Source organism: Somniosus microcephalus, chromosome 12, assembly GCF_052327205.1.
Source record: "Somniosus microcephalus isolate GS21.2 chromosome 12, FLI_Smic_1.0, whole genome shotgun sequence".
Classification (NCBI taxonomy): domain Eukaryota; kingdom Metazoa; phylum Chordata; class Chondrichthyes; order Squaliformes; family Somniosidae; genus Somniosus; species Somniosus microcephalus.
This window is the reverse complement of record NC_140998.1, coordinates 101,811,016-101,832,376: the sequence shown is the minus strand read 5'-3', so window position 1 is coordinate 101,832,376 and position 21,361 is coordinate 101,811,016. Positions and strand designations below refer to the sequence as shown.

The 21,361-nt window shown below is 45.2% G+C and overlaps 1 protein-coding gene across 5 annotated transcripts in view; it reads right to left on the bottom strand.

Moving 5' to 3' along the window:
- Window positions 1–21,361, bottom strand: part of mipol1 (mirror-image polydactyly 1) — a 418,898-nt gene that overhangs the window by 395,608 nt on the left and 1,929 nt on the right. The gene's annotated exons all lie outside the window — the stretch shown is intronic.

Genomic DNA, 21,361 nt, shown 5'->3' with positions numbered 1-21,361 from the left:
ATTTGCCTTCTTAACCGCCGGCTGCACCTGCATGCTTTCCTTCAGCGACTGGTGCACAAGGATATCCAGGTCTCGTTGCGCTTCCCCTTCTCCCAACCTATTGCCATTCAGATAATAATCTGCCTTCCTGTTTTTGCCACCGAAGTGGATAACCTCGCATTTATCCATACTGCATCTGCCATGCATCTGCCCAATCACCCAACCTGTCCAAATCATCCTGGAGTTTCTCGGCATCCTCCTCACAGCACACACGCCCACCCAGCTTTGTGTCATCTGCAAACTTGGAGATATTACATCTAGTTCCCTCATCTAGATCATTAATATATATGGTGAATAGCTGGGGTCCAAGCACTGATCCCTGCGGTACCCCACTAGTCACTGCCTGCCACTCGGAAAAAGACCCGTTTATTCCACCTCTTCGCTTCCTGTCTGCCAACCAGTTCTCTATCTAAGTCAGTACCTTACCCCCAATCTCATGTGCTTTAACTTTGAAAGCCTTCTGAAAGTCCAAATACACCACATCCACTGGTTCTCCCTTATATATTCTACCAGTCACATCCTCAAAAAATTCCAGTAGATTAGTCAAGCATGATTTACCTTTTGTAAATCCATGTTGACTTTGTCCGATCCTGTCGCTGTTTTCCAAGTGCTCTGCTGAATCCTAAACTGCTCCAAATCCTCAGGTTTGCTGCTTTTTCTGGCCAATTTATCTGTCCTCTCCTTGGATGTTATGCTATCCCTAATTTCCCTTGTTAGCCACAGTTGAGTCACCTTTTTTGTTTCATTTTTATGCCAAACAGGGATGAACAAATTCTGTAGTTTATCCATGCGATCTTTAAATGTTTGCCATTGCCTGTCCACCGTCAATCCTTTAAGTAACGTTCCCCAATCCATCCTAGCCAACTCGCGCCTCATACCATCGTAGTTTCCTTTATTTAAATTCAGGACCCTAGTCTCCGAGTCAACTAATTCACTCTCCATCTTAATGAAGAATTCTATCATATTATGATGGGGCCTCGCACAGCAAGATTGCTAATTAATCCTTTCTCATTACATAATACCCAGTCGAAGATGGCCTGATCTCTAGTTGGTTCCTCGACATATTGGTCCAGGAAACCAATCCGTCTACACTCTAGGAAATCCTCCTCCACTGTATGGTTACTACTTTGGTTAGCCCAATCTATATGTAGATTAAAGTCACCCATGATAACTGCACTGCCTCTTCACAAAGGAGGACACAAATAATCTCCCAGAGATGTCGGGAAACATCAGGTCTAATGAGAGGGAGGAACTGAATGAAATCAGTGTTTGTAGGGAAATGGCATTAGGGAAAGTGATGGGATTGAAGGCTGATAAATCCCCAGGGCCTGATAATCTATATCCTAGGGTACTTAAGGAAGTGGCCCTAGAAATAGTAGATGCATTGCTGGTCATCTTCCAAAATTCTAGACTCGGGCACAGTTCCCATGGATTGGAGGGTAGGTATTGTAACCCCACTACTTAAAAAAGGTGGTAGAGAGAAGAGTGGGAATTATAGACTGGTAAGCCTGACATCGGTAGCGGGGGAAATGCTAGAGTTCATTATAAAAGATGCAATAGCAGAGCACTTGGAAAACAGTGACAGGATTGGACAAAGTCAACATGGATTTACAAAAGGTAAATCGTGCTTGACTAATCTACTGGAATTTTTTGAGGATGTAACTGGTAAAATAGATAAGGGAGAACTAGTGGATGTGGTGTATTTGGACTTTCAGAAGGCTTTCGATAAGGTCCCGCATAAGAGATTAGTGTGCAAAGTTAAAGCACATGGATTGGGGGTAAGGCACTGACTTGGATAGAGAACTGGTTGGCAGACAGGAAGCAAAGAGTTGGAATAAACGGGTCTTTTCCCGAGTGGCAGACAGTGACTAGTGGGGTACCGCAGGGATCGGTGCTAGGACCCCAGCTATTCCCTATATATAATGATCTAGGCGAGGGAATGAAATGTAGTATCTCCAAGTTTGCAGACGACACAAAGCTGGGTGGGCTTGTGTGCTGTGAGGAGGATGCAGAGAAACTGCAGTATGATTTGGACAGGTTGGGTGATTGGGCAGATGCATGGCAGATGCAGTATAATGTGGATAAATGCGAGGTTATCCACTTTGGTGGCAAAAACAGGAAGGCAGATTATTATCTGAACGGCAATAGATTGGGAGAAGGGGAAGTGCAACGAGACCTGGGTGTCCTTGTGCACCAGTCGCTGAAGGTAGGCATGCAGGTGCAGCAGGCGGTTAAGAAGGCAACTGATATGTTGGCCTTCATAGCAAGAGGATTCGAGTACAGGAGCAAGGATGTCTTGCTGCAGTTGTACACGGCCTTGGTGAGACCACACCTTGAGTATTATGTGCAGTTTTAGTCACCTTTTCTGAGGAAGGATGTTCTTGCATTGGAGGGAGTGCAGCGAAGATTCACCAGACTGATACCTGGGATGGCAGAAATGACGCATGAGGAGAGAGATTGGGTCGATTGGGCTTATATTCGCTGGAGTTTAGAAGAATGAGAGGGGATCTCATTGAAACTTATAAAATTCTAACAGGACTAGACAGACTAGATGCAGGAAGGATGTTCCCAATGGCAGGGGAGTCCAGAAACAGGGGTCACAGTCTAAAGATAAGGGGTAAGCCATTTAGGACTGAGATGAGGAGGAATTTCTTCACCCAGAGAGTGGTGAACCTGTGGAATTTTCTACCACAGAAGGCAGTGGAGGCCAATTCATTAAATATATTCAAGAAGGAGTTAGATATATTTCTTAAAGCTAAAGGGATCAAGGGATTTGGGGAGAAAGCAGGGACAGGGTACTGAATTTGGATGATCAGCCATGATCTCATTAAATGGCGGAGCAGGCTCGAGGGGTCGAATGGCCTGCTCCTGCTCCCATCTTCTATGTTTCCCATTTAATGCCATCCCCAACCTCAGCATTACTGTTTGGGGGGTCTGTGTACAACTCCCACTAGTGTTTTCTGCCCCTTGGTATTTCTCAGCTCTACCCATACAGATTCCACAGCATCAGAGCTAATATCCTTCCTTACTATTGTGTTAATCTCCTCTTTAACCAGCAATACTATCCCACTTCCTTTTCCTTTTTGCCTGTCTTTCCTGAATATTGAATATCCCTGGATGTTGAATTCCCAGCCTTGGTCACCCTGGAGCCATGTCTCCGTAATCCCAATTATATCATATCCATTTACATCTATTTGCACAGCTAATTCATCCACCTTATTACAAATGCTCCTCGCAATAAGACACAAAGCCTTGAGGCTTGTTTTTTTTTTTTTTTTTTATGAACACTCTTAGTCCTTTTAGAATTATTATTTACTGTGCCCTTGATTTCTCTGCCTTCCACTTTTGCTTTTCTCCTTCCTGTCTTTTGCTTCTATCCTTGCTTCCCTTTCCTCTGTCTCCCTGCACAGGTTCCCAACCCCCTGCCATTTTAGTTTAAACCCTCCCCAACAGCACTAGCAAACATTCCCCCTAGGACATCGGTCCCAGTTCTGCCCAGGTGCAAACTTATGTTTCAGTAAGATCACCTCTCATTCTTCTAAACTCCAGAAGAGTATAGGCCCAACTTGCTCAACCTTTCCTCATAAGACAACCCCTTCAACTCAGGAATCAACCTAGTGAACCTTCTCTGAACTGCCTCCAATGCAGTTATATCCTTCCTTAAATATGACGACCAAAACTGTACGCAGTACTCCAGGTGTGGTCTCACGAACGCCCTGTACAGTTGTCGCAAGACTCTTTTATACTCCATTCCAACAAGGCCCAAACTCCAGGCCCAAGTGTAGTCTTTAGGTAAAGCAGTGTTAGAGGACAAGAGATATTTGGGCCAAAGCACACAGGTGTAATTCATGTTAAGCTCATACATTCTGTCCTTGCTTAATGTAAAACTTTAATTTTAGATTAGCATAGTTTGCAGCAATTTGGGAAGCCGAGAAGTAAAGTTGTTGGAGCCCAAGGGGGAAAAATTAGGTTTCGCCCATTTTGAGGCACTAATATCGGCCGGGCGCAAAGTTTAGCACCCAGTGCTAATTATCGCTTCCGACTGCAAAATTCGCCTCCATCACCCCTGGAGGTGATTTGAGCACTAAATCAGGCACTACACACCTCTCAAGGCGCTAACGTCGGGGAGCAAGGCACTACCTCAGAACGCTACTGAAGCTCAGGCGATGTAAGTTATCATGGAAGCCAGACAGACTGGCGCTGTCCAGTTCTTAAAGGGGAGGGGCCATCTTGCTGGCCAGCCACACCCTGCTCATTGCAGCCTTGAATCTCTGCCTGGAGAGACCTCTAAAACAATTGTGTTGGAAGCACTAATGGATCGGCCCAGGGAGAGAGCTCGGCGCTTAGGAACCTCAAAAGTAGTGCTGAGGACCAAAACTCCTTAGGACAGCGTTAAATCTTTCCAGACGTCTCTCTCCCTCTTAGCCTGCGTGTACCAAAATTTTTCCGACAAGAAAAGGCAGGAAGCGCCTGCCTTTAAATAGCGCTCCCCCAGCCCCTTCCCAACTTGAAAGTGTTCCCTTTACCGGTCATTCCTAGCGGCAGGCGCTAAGGCAGGGGGCGCGACACGCTCGACTGACGTCACAATTGGCAGGCGGAGATCGTGGTGGTAGTGTTTAACGCCGCTGCAAAACGAATGGTCAATTTTGAGCGCCACTAAAATCACTGCGCTCAGACACCAAGTTCCTAGCGCCCCCCCAGAGGCGCTAATCAACCGAATTTTTCCCGCACAAGTGTTTCACTGCAGTTGAGAGATGTAAAACTAAGGTACTGCAACACCACCACTGGCAAACGGGTGTAATTACAACATGAAAAATAATTTTGGCAGTATCCTCTCCCACCATCACCTCCCTTGCTCCCCCAATCACTCCAGATAAAACTGTACAGAAGAGCTGGTAATTTAGATCAAATCAGCAGGTTGCAGACTCATTTAAAGTTGTTCGAAGAATGTGCTGTGCATGGCAAATGTGGAAAAATGCAATGTCATATATTTGGAGTTGGAACATTCCAGACATGTTTATACCATACAGCTGGACACATTAATGGTGATGGACCCAGAAAGAAACTTGGGGTATTAGTTAATCCCTCGTTACGGGTGCAAAAGCAGTGCAAGGTGGCACTCGGGAAAATATATATTTTGGCCCTTGCACAAGGTTTAGGATTTCAAAAAGGGAAAAGTTTTTTTTTTTTTTTTAATTCATTTTTATGGAATGTGGGCTTCGCTGGCAAGGCCAGCATTTATTGCCCATCCCTAATTGCCCTTGAGAAGGTGGTGAGCCACCTTCTTGAACTGCTGCAGTCTCTGTGAAGGTACTTCCGCAGTGCTGTTTGAGAGAGAGAGAGTTCCAGGGTTTTGACCCAGCGACGATGAAAGATCGGCGATGTACTTCCAGGTCAGGATGGTGTGTGACTTGAAGGGGAACTTGGAGGCGGTGGTGTTCCCATGCATCTGCTGCCCTTGTTGATGTTTAAGGTGGTGGATGGCGTGCCAATCAAGCGGGCTGCTTTATCCTGAATGGTGTCGAGCTTCGTGAGTGTTGTTGGAGCTGCACTCATCCAGGCAAGTGGAGAGTATTCCATCACACTCCTCACTTGCGCCTTGTAGATGGTAGAAAGGCTTTGGGATGTCAGGAGGTGAGACACTCGCCGAAGAATACCCAGCCTCTGACCTGCTCGTGTTGCCACAGTATTTGTGGCTGGTTCAGTTAAGTTTCTGGTCAATGGTGACCCCCAGGATGTTGATGGTGGGGGATTCGGTGATGGTAATGCCATTGAATGTCAAGGGGCGGTGTTTAGACTCTCGCTTGGAGATAGACATTGCCTGGCACTTCTGTGGCACGAATGTTACCTTTCAGTTATTAAAAGGGTAATTTGCTATTTAGCTTTAATTATAAGAAATCATAGGCTACTGTAGTCTCCTAGAGCCTTGCTTGATAGGATTATCCAATTTTTTCCCAAATTGGTCATGGGTTATTTTTTCTATTTTCATGCCTTTCCCAGGTAATTCTATGGCTGGCTAATAGGTCAATGGTGCACACGTGGAACGGCAAGCTTAAATCGGTCGAATGGTCCTTTCTATTTTTGTATGCTTTTGCTTAATATTTGCATCTCGCCTTTATGAAATATCTCTATGAAGTATCCGTGTGTTAATGGAGACACGGAATGCAGGAGTTGGTTTAACAGGTGTTTACTGAACAAAGTCTGGAGGTGAGCTAAAAGATACAAGACGCTATACAGGCTTATATACCCGAGTGGTCCCTGCCGGTATTACAGTACACAGGGGCTCTTAAAAAGGTACATACACTACAATTCCTCCCCTTTTAGATAATTAGTACATAACATTTTAAGTAATCATTAATTAACATGTTTACAAGAACAATAATCTACACATTTGCTGCAGTTAAATCAATTATAAGTCAGTCTCTCTGGAGGCTTCCTGACTCGGTCCGGATAACGCCTCGGTGGTGTAGTAGTTTTCGGTGGTGTAGTAGGTTCTTTTGGCAAGGTCGATTAGGCTTGAATGCCAGTGTCGGGTTCATCTGGTTCCAGTATCACCGGATCGGAGGTAGATACTATGGGCATCTCTGCTTCATCATTAGGCGTACAGAGTTGTGGTGTAGGTTGTCCCTTTTTCGGATGACTCTATGATCTGGTCAGCATGGCGCCTTATTATGCTTTCACCAATGTCCACGGTATACATCAGCGGTCCTAGTCGTGTGCAAATAGTTCCAAGCTGCCATTTCTCGGTACGGTAGTCCCGGGCCAAAACTGGTTGACCTATCTGGAAGGTTCTAGTTGGCCTTTCATTCATGCCTTGAAATTGCCGCTTCTCTACGTCCCTTCTGATGTTGGGCTTGATCAAATCCAGCCGGCATCTTAGTCTTCTATTGAAAAACATCATGGCGGGAGTTTGGTTTGTAACCACGTGTTGCATGCCTGTATGCGAACAAGAAGTTATCCACCTTGTGCTGAAGTTTTATGTCTTCATTACCCATGGCCTTTATGGTCTTCTTGAAGGTCTGGACAAACCTTTCAGCCAATCCATTGGTGGCGGGATGGTATGGGGCGGACATGTAGTGCTTAACCCCATTGTTTTTTTAAGAACTTCCTGAATTCTTCAAACACAAATTGCAGTCCATTATCAGAACAGATCTGTTCAGGCAGCCCATTCCTAGCAAATATGGTCCTTAATACTGTGATGGTTTTTTCTGTGGTGGTGGAGGACATCTTTATTACCTCCGGCCACTTGGAGTGTGCATCCACCGCGATTAAGAACATTGAGTCCATAAATGGACCAGCAAAATCGATGTGCACCCTTTGCCATGGAGATGAGGGCCACTCCCATGGATGTAGAGGGGCTTGTGGTGGGGCGTTTTGGACCTTCTGGCATCCTAGACAGCTCTTGGTCATTTCTTCGATGTCTCCGTCGATACCTGGCCACCACACAAACGCTCTGGCTAGGTTCTTCATTTTCACTCCACCCAGATGCCCCTCGTGAAGCTCCTTTAGCACTTCATCCTGGAGTTTGGGTGGAATCACCACTCTGGATCCACACATCAAGGTTCCTCGGCACACTGACAGCTGTTCTCTTCTTTGCGAGAATGCTGGCAACAGTGGTTCGCCATGTGCTGGCCATCCCTTCACCGTTAAATCGTAGACTCGTGAGAGAGTCGGGTCATTTCTCGTTTCCTTTTCAATGGTAGAATTTGTTACTGGTAGACATTCTACTATGGCTGAGTGGAACATCTCCACTGGGTCCACTGTAGGTGCCTCTTCTACCGTTGGCAACGGTAGGCGCGATAACCCGTCAGCATTCCCATGCTGTTTTGATCCTTTGTATTCTATGTCATATCGGTGTGCCCCTAGGAAAAGGGACCACCTCTGTAGCCTTTGCGCTGTCATAATGGGAACGCCCTTTTTAGGGTTGAATATGGAGACGAGGGGTTGATGGTCAGTCAACAAGGTAAATTTTTGTCCGTGTAGGTAATGGTTAAATTTCTTCACTCCCCACACCAGGCTGGGTGCTTCCCTGTCGATCTGGGCATAGTTACGCTCAGCTGAGTTCAATGAGCGTGACGCAAAAGCTATCGGTCGCTCCGAGCCATCAGGGAATCTATGCGATAATACCGCTCCTACGCCGTAAGGGGATGCATCGCACGCCAGTCTGATTGGCAGTGATGGGTTGTAATGAGCCAACACTTCCTTGGACGTGATCAAGCCTTTGCATTTATGGAAGGCACGTTTACAGTCTTTGCTCCATTTCCAATTTACTCCCGTTTGTAGCAGTGCGTTAAGAGGGTGTAGAAGAGTTGACAAGTTCGGTAAAAATTTATGATAGTAATTTATCAATCCCAGGAACGACCTTAATTGCGAGACATTTTCAGGTGCTGGGGCTTTTATGACCGCTTCAATTTTTTCAGGCGACTTATGCAACCCTTCTTCGTTAATTATATGGCCACAATATATTTGTTTCTGGAAAAATTTGCACTTGGGGCGAGTTGCTCGTAGGCCCCGTTCTCTCAGCCTAGTGAGCACCTGCTCCAAATTGGCAAGGTGCTCGTTGTCGTTTTCTCCTGTTACAAGGATGTCGTCTAGGTAGCATTGAGTCCCCGGAATCCCTTGCAGGACTTGCTCCATCGCTCTTTGCCAGATAGCTGGAGCTGATGCTACTCCGAAAACCAGTCGATTGTACTGGTACAGACCTTTGTGTGTATTTATCGTGAGATACTTTTTAGAGGCCTCCTCAACCTCCATCTGTAGATATGCCTGTGCCAAGTCAATTTTGCTGAAACGTTTCCCTCCGGATAGTGAGGCGAAAATATCTTCTATCCTCGGAAGAGGATACTGTACCGTGTGAAGGACCGGGTTTACAGTCACCTTGAAGTCCCCACAGATGCGAATTTTTCTCTGTTCTTCAGATTTATTATTCAACGTTTTCTTCATGACCGGGACGATGGGTGTTGCCCACTCGCTCCAATCTAACTTGGATAACACGCCTGCCTTTTCCAAATTCTCCAGCTCTGCCTCGACTGCTGGACGAATTGCGTATGGCACCGGCCTTGCCTTAAAAAACTTGGGAATTGCCGCATCTTCTACTTTTATTGAGGCGGTGACGCCTTTCAAGGTTCCCAGTTCCTATTGAAACACTTCTTTGGCGTTGGCCAAGATGTCTTTTAATCGTTCAGGTATGACGTCATCATCATTTTTTTTCTTACTGGTCACCGTCAGTGCCTGAATGGAGTGCCAGTCTAAACGTATCTTCCTGATCCATTCACGTCGCAACAGCGGTGGACCGCCATCTTGCAGAACGTATAAATACAATTTCTGTATTTCCTTGCCGTTGTATACAACAGGCACCCTTATTTTCCCTCTGGGGTACACTTTCTGCCCCGTATATGTCTGCAAGATAATGGATGTGTCTTTCAAAAGGTATATGCGGAAATAGCCGCTCGTAATCCCGTCGACTTATGACGGTCAGAGCTGATCCTGTATCTAGCACCATTTTAACTGGGGACCCGCTGTCGTGAGGGTAACCCAAATGGTCTGGTAATCTTCTTTGGCAATTACATTATGTAATTTGAGACAGCTTAGTCTCTTGTTTCTGGAGTCGCTATCGCTCTTCTGGTCTTCGGAGCTACTGTCCGTCATCATTTGTACCTTTCTGTACTTTTCCTTACTGATTTTTTTCCTGTCAGTGGATTTTTTGTTTCCAGATCGGTATACACGTGCAATGTGTCCCATCTTGCCGCATTGCCTGCATGCTTTGTCCTTGAACCAGCAGTCCCTCTGGTCATGGGTGGATCTGCCGCAGCGATAACATCTCTCGAAACCCCGTGTCATTTCATGGGTGCCGAAGTCCTGTGGCTTTTGCTGTATCTCTGCAGCTCCTCTTGCTGCTGCTTCGTATGATACAGCCACACTGAAAGCCTTGTCCAGTATCAAATCTTTCTCAGAAAGTAGCCTTTTCTGTGTTCCTTCGCTTAGGAGACCGCAGACGAATTTGTCTCGTAGAGAATCTGCCAGTCCTGCCCCGAATTGGCAGTGCTTTGACAGCTTTCTTAATTCGGTGAGGTAATCAGCGTTACTTTCATTCTTGTGCTGATTCCTCCTGAAGAATTTGAATCGTTCCGCTATCAGCAGCGGTGTTGGGTTTAAGTGCTCCTGTAGGGTATCAACAATCTCCTTAAAATTCTTGTCCATCGGTTTGGCTGGAGTGATTAAGTTTCGTAGCAGCCCATATGTCCTTGCGCCCATCAGATTTAGAAGTACCGATGCCTTTTTATCATCCTCTACTTCATTCGCTGCGCAATATACCTCCACTCTTTCCACATATGTGGTCCAATCCTCTATATCACTATCGAAAGCAGTAATATTGCCAGTCTTAGGCATCCTGAAAATCAAAAATGGCGCCTCCCGCGCTTTCCTTTCTTCCGTCGAGATAAAGTGGCGCCTCCCGCGCTTTCTCGCCGCTGCTGGCAACGCTGTTCTCCGTGGTTTTTATTTACACAGATATTTTTAATAGTTGGAGACTTGTTCCCGCCGGACTCTCTGGGACTTTTCCCTCCCTCTGCTTGGTCCGAACGCCGACCTGCTTTGCAGCGCCGGCCGTCTCCCGAGTGCTCCACCCTCCGTCTCTGTTTGCCTCCACCTTCCGACTCGCTGCTCGGCCCCGCTGCAGAGCCACCCGATCGAGCCCCAGCCCGCCGCCCAGGAAGGATTAGTGCAGTACCTGCCACCAGCCCGGCTAGCTGGTGAACTCAGTTTTTTTTTTCTTCGACCGAGGAAATGATCTCCTTGAGGTGCTGCCGAATTGCAGATAAGTCCATTTCCAATTCGTCGCCACTGTTGTATCCGTGTGTTAATGGAGACACGGAATGCAGGAGTTGGTTTAACAGGTGTTTACTGAACAAAATCTGGAGGTGAACTAAAAGATACAAGACGCTATACAGACTTATATACCCGAGTGGTCACTACCGGTATTACAGTACACAGGGACTCTTAAAAGGTACATACACTACAACTTTACATAAGTAGAACTTTTTAATAAAGCATTTAAAATTCCAGTCATTCAAAATTCCTTCCAAACTTGAATAATTATACAACTCTTCCACAAGTGGTTACCCATTTATGAACGTTGTTTCCAAGTTCTCAGCATAAACAACTAAGAAAGGCAGCTGCTGTAACCACTCAGACTACATTACAAAATATAACAATCCCAGTTTGAAATTTGGAGTAGTTTCATTTGTCACGTGTAACATGTAAACAACCTACTTGAATAAAGTTACCTAAATAGTTTTTCTTCTGAAATAGCATATGCTTTACTTCATCTTAAAAGATTTATATAAAAACAAATCTGTTATTTTCACTGTCCTAAAAGTGATTTCCCTGGAGAATTATGTTCTCAGTAATTTTTCTTTAGAGGTGGCAGAGTAACAGGCAGCCTGCCACATGCTAAATGGTCAGTCCTGTTGGCCATCATAAACATTCGCAGAAGTTGTACGCACAGGTGCTGGGAGCTGTAGCCTGCTTGTGTCTTCTCATCTAACAGCGATTGTGTGGAAACCTGTATGAGCTCATGGTTTTGGCTTCTTATATAGGCCCAGACCTCCAATAGAAAATATTTTTACAAGCACAAAATATTGAACACATAAATGTAATCATTTCCTTATAGACTTTGCAATCTTTCAGATCTTTTATATTACAACTGGAAATTAGGTTTGCAAGTACTCATCTTAGTGGAGAAAGTGGCCAGTTACCTATCTGCCCACACTTCCACTTCCTTTTGTTATATCTGCAAAATCACATGCATGGAGCAATAAAAAAAAACCAGAAGAGAATGCCAAGATAAACTCCAAATCAAGAATAGCAGGCAAGAAGGCAAACGTGAGGAGAGCAGAGAAAAGTAAACAACACAGAAATGAGTGGCAGGACAATAAACATTGGCTGACAAATCATACAGGAACAAATCAGGCCTTGGTTCCCAATGCCAACTGTTTACTTACTGCCAATTGTGTGTTGTGACAGATTCCTAGCAGGCTAAAACAATAAGGGAGATGCACTAGTAAAGAATGAACATGCTACATTGTGGCAAACTGATATTGCTGCGCAAATTATTTTTTCATCTTCCCAGACTCCCAACATATTCATCCCCAGTTTATAAACACAAAGTGCCCCAGTCACTTAAGCACGAGTCTCCCTATTCAGAGTGATGCGTGAAAGGTGCACTTAGGACTTTTGTTAAGACTGGGATTATTCAACACAATCTTTTCTAACAAATTACAGTACACTTATTTCAAATTTTGTAACAAGTTGAGAAAGTCATCTGATTAAAATAGTTTCCATATTTAAATTAGCTTATTGGTATATAGGTTGTCAAAAGAAGCATGATTGGAACCTTCCTGATTTCATGAGGATACAACCATTTTTTTTTTAAATTAAGAGCATTTAGTGAAAATGCCCATGTTAATTCTTTGTCCAATTTGTATAGTACATTATTCTCCTCTACTAGCTAAGTAACGATAATAGAACTCTCAAAATGTCAATTAAATTCACTTTGGAAATAATTAGTTCCATTTTGCTCCCAACACATACTGAACAATATTTTACACTTGCATGACGGCAATAGCACAATTTCCACGGATGCAAAATAATTTTCACTTTTTATTTCAAGAATGAAATGCCATATTTAATGGTTTTTGGGATTTTATATCTACACAATTATTTAATACGGGATAATGATACTACTACACTACTTCCTACATTACTTCCTACATTTACTACTGCTGAAGGGTAGGTGGCCAATTGGCCCACACCAAAAAAAATTAATTATTTAGGAGTACACCACCAGTGTGGTACAAGAAGCATGGGAACACCACCACCTCCAAGTCTCACACCATCCTGACTTAGAAGTATATCGTCGATCCTTCATCGTCGCTGGGTCAAAATCCTAGAACTCCCTACCTAACAGCACTGTGGGAGTACCTTCACCACACAGACTGCAGCAGTTCAAGGCGGCGGCTCACCACCACCTTCTCAAGGGCAATTAGTGATGGGCAATAAATGCTGGCCTTGCCAGAGACGCCCACATTCCATAAACAAATTTTTTCAAAAGTCTCTGTCCAACTGCAGCTTGATGTTTTAATTAATGACTATGGCCGTTTTATTTTATATATTTTAAAAAAGAAATCTGCCCTCTGTCAGCTAACTAAAAATCAAAATGTTCTTTGTCTTGTATCTCTCAGATACAGGTATGTAAGAGATTCATCTCAATTTGATTAGGTTTTGTAATATCCATTTACCTTAACTAATGTTGGTTTCTGTGGAAGGACCAATAGTAACAGTGAGAACCAATACCTATAGGTATGAGGATACAGCATGCTAGTAATGGAAATATGGACGCAGGACCTTCAATTATCACAATCATCTGCTCAAATTGTTCCCTTACTAACATTTTATGCAGCCCGAGAGCCATCCTATTTAGGTAACTGGTGTATTGATGTTGCTCTTTATCACTCAAAACTAACATTACACATGACCTAAAAATAAAAGGGGTGAAATTTCCATGTCATTTTCAAGGTCCAAACCCTTGTCTCCAGACATCACTGCTCTGATTGACACTTACGACACTGAACATTGTGAGCTACTAAACTCAAGAATCTCAGGCAAAGAGGGGACTAAATTCAATAAGGCCCAAAAACGGGCACGGTATCACGACACGCGATCTGCCCATGCCCGTTGAAAATAATGCAGGCAGCACGTGCAATTATCACGATTGAAGTGCTGAGCTCAGGGCTGAATGCGCTACTGGTTGGCTCAGTGCTCAGCAAGGGGCCCAATTACGAGGGAAGTCTGATCTCTATTTAAAAAGGTAGCCTGCAGTGTGAAACAATTTTTTTTTTTTTATATTCGTTCATGGGATCTGGGCATTGCTGGCAAAGCCAGCATTTATTGCCCATTGCTAATTGCCCTCGAGAAGGTGGTGGTGAGCTGCCTTCTTGAACTGCTGCAGTCCGTGTGGTGAAGGTACTCCCACAGTGCTGTTAGGGATGGAGTTCCAGGATTTTGACCCAGTGACGATGAAGGAATGGTGATATATTTCCAAGTTAGGATGCTGTGTGACTTGAGGGGAACTTGGAGGTGGTGCTGCTCCCACACGCCTGCTGCCCTTGTTCTTCGAGGTGGTAGAGGTCATGGGTTTGGGAGGTACTGCCGAAGAAGCCCTGGCGAGTTGCTGCAGTGCATCTTGTGGATGGGACACGCTGCAATCTGCACCTCTTAAAGGGGAGGTGCTTTCTGAAAGAAGCACCTCATTGTTAGTGTAGCAAGGGAAAAGGGAAAGGTACCTATGGCTCAACAGGGCAGAAAAAGGGCACCTCGGCTCTCCCAACACAGCACTGGAGGCCTTAGTGCTGGGGGTCGAAAAGGAGACAGGTCTTCTACCTGCAGGGGGCCAGGAGGTCCTCCAGACAGAGTGGAAGGCAGCAGTGGGAGAAGATTGCTGAAGTGGTCAATACTAGCCTGTACCCCAGAAGCTGGATCCAGTGCCGAAAGAAGTTTAATGGCCTCATACGAGTGGTCAAGGTCAGTGAAAGCATCTTCAAATGCCATATCCCACCAACTGCACCACTCGCCTCACACACTGCTCAATGCACCACACCCCCCCCCCCATCAGTCACCTACCAACAATCTCAGCAATCATGATTCATACCTCAATCACAGCTTCACCTCACCCTCGCACACTTACCACTGTTGAAAGCCTCACACCCACATTTCACACAACGCCAGCTATTCAACCATAACATGCACATCAACCAAACACATTGCACCAAACTTATGACAACTTCGCTTTCTCGTGCAGGTTAATCTGATGCATAACCGGCACCAGCAGCAGCTAACAGGCGGGGGACAGGCACAGCTGCAGAACCTGACCCACCTGGAGGAGCAGTGCTGGATATCATTGGAAGGGCGATCGGCAAGGCTGAAAGCATTGAGGATATGGTATCCTCATAACTAACCCTCATTCTCACATCCCACTTCCCCATCATCCCACAATCTCTTCTCATTTTCAAGCTGCTGATGGTGTAAGCATGCACATCTTGCTTTCCACTCCCCACTTCTCTCACCACAATCCTACCCATGTGCCTTTCTCCTTTCAGATAGAAAAGAACTAACACCTGCTCAGGCACTGGTGGAGGAGCACAAAATAGAAGAGAACCAAGGCACAGATGATGAAGACACAGCACCATCATTCGATTTTACACTCGCAGATACGAGCTCAGAAAATGGCACTGCGTATACTTTAAAGGGTAGTATAGAGGCGGGATCTGCAAGCGGCGAGTCACCAGGCACAAGTGGTCTGCAGCTAGGGCAGCGGGAAAGGGTAGTGCAGGGGCCAGCTCCCCAGAGGGCGAGGTTGCACACACGTTCTGTTGCAGAAGACTCACATGAAGCGGCCTTCAGAAGAAGGGTGACGGGCATGCACACAGAAATGCTTGGTGCATTGGCAGGCCTGCCAGAGAGTCTGTTGTCACCGTCATCGAGCGCTCCAGCTCCAACCTTGCACAGAGCTTGGCGCCCATGATTTTCAGGATAGAAGTGGTGGGCAACTCCATTCGAGCACCTGTGGACCCAACCATGATGCAGTGTCTGATGGGCGATGTCTCAGCTTCCATTGCAGCACAAGCTGAAGCGACCAAACGTCTGAGTGCTGCAGTGGAAGATCAGACTTCTGTCATGCAGGCTCAGCTTGCTGCCATCGTGGCTGTGTTTACAAGTGTGCAAAGGGGCTTGCCGGGTGTAACAGCAAACAATCTGTCCTCCCAACAGATTACTAGGATTGCCGAGGTGCTGTCCCGGGGGAGTGCCAGTGGTTCCATGGAGCACGAACCTGCTGTCCTCTCAGGATGACAGCATTCGTACTTTCACCACTGCCACTCCGCCAGTGCCCTTGCTGTTGCCCGTCAGCCAGCCAGCCCAGACTGCTACTGCCCCTGCCAAGGTGCTGCAGTCTACAGCCGGGCCTTCGAGGCCCAGACCTGCTCGACGTCCATCTGCAGTCTCGCCCACTGAAAGTCAATAGCCTTCCACCAGCCATGCTGCAGCCACTGAGGTATCACTTCATAGGAGCACTAGGATAGGCAAAGGCATGCAACAGATAGGCACTAAGGGAATGCACAAGGGTGATTAATTTCAAAACTACATGACAAAGTCAACTAATCATGTATAAATTATGTTTGGAACGTTTGTTTTGTGGTGGCCTTCATTTCAGCAGTGCGGCCAAGAGGACACCGTGATGTTCCATGACAGAGGGACGGCAAGGTGGGGAAGTGTTGATCAATGAGGATCTGGGGTTTCATTCAGGGGAAGTGGAGTCTGATGATGTGCTCACAGACAGTCCGTCTGGAGTGGGGATTTGCAGGCTGCTTCCTCCTCCTCCTCGAGGTGGTCGCGAAACCTGTGGGGGCAAAGCTGTGGAGGATGCAACAGACCACCACGAATTGGAACACTTGCGCCAGCAGGTACTGGAGAGAAATAAAAACAGAAAATGCTGGAAATACTCAGCAGGTCAGGCAGCATCTGTGAAGAGAGAAAGTTAACGTTTCAGGTCGATGACTTTTGTCAAAACTGGAAAAAAGCAGGAAATGGAACAGATTTTTAAGCAAGTGAAGAGGATAAAAGAACAAAAGGGAAGGTAGGTGATAGGATAGAAGGCGGGAGAGATTAAGAGACAAGAGATATTCAAGGCAAAAGGAGATGGTAATGGGACAGGTTAAGAAACAAAGGACGGCTTTAGATGAAGTGTAAATTGTGCTGGCAGAATGAGAGACAGCTGCCATGTCGGGGGGGGGGGGGAGGGGGGGAAAGAAAAAGACAAAGTGTGGATAAAATAAATATAATAGGGGCCGAGGTTACGATCTGAAATTGTTGAACTCTATGTTGAGTCCGGAAGGCTGTAAAGTGCCTAATTGAAAGATGAGGTGCTGTTCCTCGAACTTACGCTGAGCTTCCGTGGAACAATGCAAGAGGCCGAGGACGGTGAGGTCTGAGTGGGAATGGGGCGGTGAATTAAAGTGACAGGCGACCAGAAGCTCAGGGTCACCCTTACGGACTGAACGGAGGTGTTCCGCAAAGCGGTCACCCAATCTGCGTTTGGTCTCCCCAATGTGGAGGAGACCACGTTGTGAGCAGCGAATACAGTATACTAAATTGCAAGAAGTAGAAGTAAAATCGCTGTTTCACCTGGAAGGGGTGTTTGGGGGCCCTGGACAGTGGGAAGGTATAAGGGCATGTGTCGCATCTCCTGCGCTTGCACGGGAAGGTGCCGTGTGAAGGGGAAGGGGTGTTGGGGGCGATAGCGGAGTGGACCAGGGTGTCGCGGAGGGAGTGGTCCCTACGGAATGCTGAAAGGGGAGGGGGAAGATGCATTTGGTGGTGGGATCACACTGGAGGTGGTGGAAATGACAGAGGATTATCCATTGAATGTGGAGGCTGGTGGGCTGAAAGGCGAGGACAAGGGGAACCCTATCGTGGTTCCGGGAGAGAGGGGCAGGGGTGAGTGCAGAAGTGCGGGAGATAGAACGGACACAGTCAAGGGCCGTGTCAACCACTATATAGAGGGGAATCCTCCATTGAGGAAAAAGGAAGACATGTCGGAAGCACTGGTATGGAAGGTGGCATCGTCAGAGCAGATGCGGCGGAGACAGAGAAACTGGGAGAATGGAATAGAGTCCTTACAGGAGGCGGGGTGGAAGTGTGGTCCAGGTAGCTGTGGGCTTGTAGTGAATGTTTGTCAATAACCTATCCCCAGAGATGGAGACGGAGAAGTCGAGGAAGAGAAGGGAAGAGTTGGAGATGGACCATGGTAAGGGGAGGGAAGGGTAGAAATTGGAAGCTAATTTTAATTCACCGCTCCACTCCCACTCAGACCTCGGCCTCTTGCATTGCTCCACGGTAGCTCAGCGTAAGCTCAAAGAACAGCACCTCATCTTCCGATCAGGCACTTTACAGCCTTCCGGACTCAACATAGAGTATATATATATTTTTTATCCACACTTTTTGTCTGTCTTTTTTTCTTCTCCCCCACATGGCAGCTGTCTTTCATTCTGCCAGCACAATTTACACTTCATCTGGAGCCATCCTTTGTTTCTTAACCTGTTTCATTACCATCTCCTTTTGCCTTGAATATCTCTTAATGTCTCTTGAATGAAGGCCTGGTGTATGAGCTACAAGAGGTGCGTAAATCCCAAAAGGAGAATACCCTCTTTCCCACAAGTTAGTGCAGCATATGACCAGCTTAACGATGTTGATAAAGAATTGTGGGGCAGACGTCCTGGCAATATTGACTGACAAAGGCCAAGTAGCTGAATTCTATTTTCATTTCTCCTTCTTGCTCATTGGTTTGTCCTGTTTAACTTCATGGATCTGGAGGTTTAGAAAAGGACTATTCTTAACACTACAGAATACTCCTGATAATTCAAAGTCAATTCAAAGTCATTTTTGTTGCACAACAAAAATTTTAATTATCCAGTAACTTGAATTAACCAACAGAAAATAACATGGCAAAATAAAAAAGTTCAAAAAATATTCAAATTATCCAATAATTCAAATTAACCAACTTTCAATTGGAAGGAGCAGACTGTATTTCCTTATTGGTGGTTAAATCTTAAATCAGATCATCAAGATCTGTTAGTCTCAAGATATGTAATGCAAGAAAACTAGCCATTCTATGCAACACTACAGACCTTCTGTAAAACAAATGGTTTAAGTTGAATTCTGCAAAACTGAAGCTCAAACAAAGAACCAGGTGATACTGTGCGTCAATGGTGATGATACGTCCTCGCTATGTCTGAAAGAGACCTCTCAAAGTTATGGACGAGGCAACTGAGCAATAGGTCTAACATGCAGGACATTCTTGGCAACAATAGGGGTCAGAACGTCAGTGTCCTAGTCATGAACGGAGCACCAGCAAAGGAAAATGTAGCACTTGACTTTTGTCAAACTAATTGACATCTAGCAATCATAGTTTTTGGACACATACTAGTCCAGTTAGTTGACACCTTGGAAGGTATCAGTGTGACAAGAGTTAATCCTCTCAATTTAGTCACAGGTCTAAGTCCCATATGTGGGCTTGTCTAAATTTAATAAAAAACTGAAACCTTAAGAAATGCTTAGAGTTTAATAAAAAAGTAGTAAAATTTGTAAAGTGCATCACATCTATTATTTAAAAGCTTAAGTTGCTGAACCAAGCGAGTAAAGTACAGGTAACAGGATTCACTAGAGATATAATGTACATATGAGGGTAGTTATACAAAGAAGACACAATGAAAGAAATTAGTCAATAATTATGGCTGGTAAGAGTGACCACAGACAGCAATTCATGAAGGGCATCCCCAGCGGAAGGCTGGGCATTCCAGAGGACGGCAATACAACAGAAGTCAGCCTACTAAAAAGGGCTTGTGTGTTCCTATTTCAGAACAGCAGAATGCTGAAACCTGTTAGTAACAACTTGCATAAAAGCTGTAAACGTAACGTTGCTAAGGTGTACTACATCCTTGAACAGAGATCTCGAATACTATCAGGAAGCAGAAACCCACTTAAGAATCAAGTACCTACTGTAATTCACAATGCTTAACTTTATGGTGTAATTGGTTGTATTATTAATATTGCATGTTGGCCTTCGTAGCAAGAGGGTTTGAGTACAGGAACAAGGATGTCTTGCTGCAGTTATACAGGGTCTTGGTGAGACCACACCTTGAGTATTGTGTGCAGTTTTGGTCACCTTATCTGAGGAAGGTTGTTCTTGCCATGGAAGGAGTTCAGCGAAGATTCACCAAGCTGATACCTGGGATGGCAGGAATGACGTATGAGGAGAGATTGGGTCGATTGGGCTTGTACTCGCTGGAGTTTAGAAGAATGAGAGGGGATCTCATTGAAACTTATAAAATTCTAACAGGACTAGACAGACTTGATGCTGGAAGGATGTTCCCGATTGTCAGGGAGTCTAGAACCAGGGGTCACAGTCTAAGGATAAGGGGTAGGCCATTTAGGACAGAAATGAGGAGAAATTTCTTCACCCAGAGAGTGGTGAACCTGTGGAATTCTCTACCACAGAAGGCAGTAGAGGCCAATACATTAAATATATTTAAGAAGGAGTTGGATATATTTCTTAAGGCTAAAGGGATCAAGGGGTATGGGGAGAAAGCAGGGACCGGGTACTGAATTTGGATGATCAGCCATGATCGCATTGAATGGCGGAGCAGGCTCGAGAAGCCGAATGGCCTACTCCTGCTCCTATCTTCTATGTTTCTATAAATAAAGTGTGCGTATTTGCATCTCTGTCTGACATCTGTAATGACTGGCAAGTAGGGTATTGCACTGTGTTCTGCATTCTGCTTATGATTGGTTTGGGCTTGTGTACCTGTTACAGTACTATTATTTGAAATGGGTTATGCAAGATAGTTCAAAGACGAGCTAGTCTCGCATCTGATAAACCTTACACAAGAATGGTAAATCTCTAACCAAGACTCTGATATGAAAGGGTAGGAAAAGGGGAAAAAGACTTGTCTAATACCTTCAGCTTAATATCCTCTGCATTTTAAAAAAAACAAATTTACAGTTTATTACAATCTTAATGAAAATTAACAGGACTATGGATTTATATGTGACCCGCACAGATCAATGGTGCGCACCAAACAATGACAAACGTTTTTATTAAATCATCCTTGGGGTGCGAGTGCCGCTGGCAAGGCCGGCATTTATTGCCCATCCCTAGTTGCCCCCGAGAAGGCAGTGGTTGGCTGCCTTCTTGAAGGTCTGCACTCCATGTGGTGGACGTACGCTCACAATGCTGTTCAGTAGGAAGTTCCAGAACTTTGACCCAACTACAATAAAAGGAACAGCGATATATGTCCAAGTCAGGATGGTGTGTGACTTTGGAGGAGAACTTTAAAATAATGGTGTTCCTTCTAGATGGTGGAGGTTGCAAGTTTGGGAGGTGTTGCCAAAGAAGCCATATAGTAAAGAAAAACTTGCATTTCTATAACGCCTTTTACGACCACCGGACATCTCAAAGCGCTTTACAGCCAATGCAGTACTTTCTGAAGTGTAGTCACGGTTGTAATGCAAAGACCAGTTACAGTGTCCAATACTTGATTCTCTACCTCACACAAGTGCTTGTGCTCCTTCAGTTTCAAAAATAAACTGCTATTTGAGGAGTCGGCAAGAAGGATTGTGAGACGTCAGTCTTTCAGTATTTTAAATTATTCACGTCCCCAAAAATGCTTATTATTTTTAAACTATCCAACCACTGTAGACATTTATGAGA